Raw genomic sequence first — 2,492 nt, 5'->3', positions numbered from 1 at the left:
ACAGCACACGACGGGTCCAATGAGCTGCAGCAGCCAATGCGTGGTTTGACAGTACAGTGGGGACCTCTGCCAACACAGCACTGCTGGTCTGGGAAGATCATCACACAGCTGCAGTGTGTGGATGGCTGCAGCTTAACAGCATTTGTAGGGGAGCACAGGCAGCATTCAGTGCAGCATCAGACAACATAGCAAAGCAAGAAGCTCCTGTGCTGTGCGCTGTGTGAAATTAAGCTCACAGTAAGGCTCTTCACACCCATCCAACACGTGGTTGTTTTGCTGCCACTGATAAGCGAGGCTGGACGTTTCTGGTCAGCTCAGTGAGAGACAGCTTGAGCTCTGAGTGTTTATTGGTTTTCCTCCAGTAACAGAGATAAGCAATGCTCTTTCAGACCTGTCTCCCTTGTATCTCCCCGGTGGAATTCTGCTTGCTTCACTGTAGCTACCCCAGAGGTGAAGGCTGTCCTGCAGTCGCTGGGGCTCTCTGGGTGCTCTGGGCGTGCTGCTGGCGCTGCACATTTTGTGGAGGACTGGAATTTCTGGTGGAGTTCTGCTTGGTGAGGCAACTGCTGTGTGGGCAGCTGCGTCCTCAGCACAGCCTGAGCACAGCTGTTGTGGGACTTGCTGGTGATGTTGCTGCTGGGTTGGGGTCATCTCTCCATCTCTGTCTCCTTCAGGCTCACTTTTGTGCTCCTCGCAGTTTGTCACCAAGGAGAAAATGGACTCACAATTTTCTCTTGAATGCAGATGGACTACTTTGCATGCAGCTAATATTCTTGTTATGGTCTTTGGCAATGAGGCAATCAGTAGAAGTGAGTAATGCTTGCCGGTTTTGCCACAGATATTAATCTAATATTGCTGCAACTACACCATAAAGAAAAGCACTGCATGCAGCGTGGGAAACAGTGGAGCAAACGCAGTCATTTCTGTCCAGAATCATTCTCTGAGTCAAAGGCCCAAATTCACCACAACCCACGGGGAACACTTTTCTCCTGCAAACGTTTGTGTTGGCAGCTGTCAGCACAACAGTTTCACAGTCTGAAATGCAGATAGATTCCTGATCAGCAGCCTTACAAACGTGAGTGAGGTGCACATGGACGGACTGAAGGAGGAAAGAACAGCTTTGAGAAGTAATGAGGATGGTGATTATCAGAGTTAGAGAGCGAAGGAAAATGGGCTGAGGAGATGAGGAAGATTTATAAAGGGGGATGAAAAGGACTGGAGTTCAAAAACAAGACTTCAGGCATCTGCATAACCATAAGCAGTCAACATTAGGGAAGGTCTCCTTTTGCAAACGTTGCCGCGCTGTACTTTCTCTTTCATTTTTAAGTCCTACATGAACACTAGTTTACTTTTTGTTGCCCTTCTTTCAGTAATTATGCTACTCATAATGAATTTCAACTGAAAGATGTGTATATTTAAAACTATTATCAATTACTTGTATTAATTACTGTTCCTCTGTGTGTGCTCGTGTGGTTCCAGGCTGGAGCTCAACAGTGCAATGTTCCATACGTGTTTTTCATAAGGGGCAGTCACCATCCATGTGAACATGTGTGACGTGCAGGAAGAGCTGCAAGACCACGTTGACTGAATATGCACTTCAGCACTTGGATTTGGGTCTAACAGAATCCTTAAACCCGTGCTCAGCATTCAGCTGTGAGTGACCACTGAAATGTAAAGCATGTGCTTACACGTCTTGCCAGACTGCAGCCCTCTTGCTCACAGTTTTGTTTGAACTGGAGCAATGTATGTGGCTGGAGATTGTGCACGTACACAGTGCCTCCTGTTTCAAAGTCTGAGAGTACAAACTACGACAACTGGAATACCACATTGCTCCCAAAAGGTAAGGAACCAATCTCCTGGCATGCATGAGGAAGAGGCAGAATAAACGCAGACACATTCCACAATGTTTGCATGCTTAAAAAACATAGGAATAGTCCAAAAATTCCTACATGTTGAAGATTAGTTCTAGGGCTACGGCAGGGTTGCTCAGAAAGATGGTTCAAGTGACATTACCCACTGAACCCATGCTCCAACAAAAGATGCTGCCTCGTGTCACAATTCATAGGCTGCCTGGGCTGCTTACATCATCAGTGCCACCGAAATGACAAATGTCCACCTTTAATGTCACTTTATGAGCAGTCACCTTCAGGAACGGCTTAAAGGCAGCACCATCACAGCCACTGCTGGTTCAGCACAGGGGACCATGAGAGCAGCTGATTGCAGCACCTCGGTGCTTGGAGGACCTGGAGCACCATTCACACACGTAGCAGATTCGGCCCCCTTCATGGGCTTATGGCGCCTGCAGGACGGTGCTGTGCTTTGCAACACCGCCTTCTGAGGGGAAGGAGACGAAGGCCGCGAAGACGGGCGGCCATCCACCCGCACCGAACAGGCAAGAGGCCGCCATAACGCCCGCTGTAACGCCCGCCATAACGCCCGCCGTAACGCCCGCTGTAACGCCCGCCGTAACGCCCGCCGTAACGCCCGCATTG

This window comes from Meleagris gallopavo, chromosome 9 (genome assembly GCF_000146605.3).
Source record: "Meleagris gallopavo isolate NT-WF06-2002-E0010 breed Aviagen turkey brand Nicholas breeding stock chromosome 9, Turkey_5.1, whole genome shotgun sequence".
In the NCBI taxonomy this organism is placed as follows: Eukaryota; Metazoa; Chordata; class Aves; order Galliformes; family Phasianidae; genus Meleagris; species Meleagris gallopavo.
The sequence above is the reverse complement of the archived record's forward strand: the minus strand, read 5'-3'. Positions refer to the sequence as shown.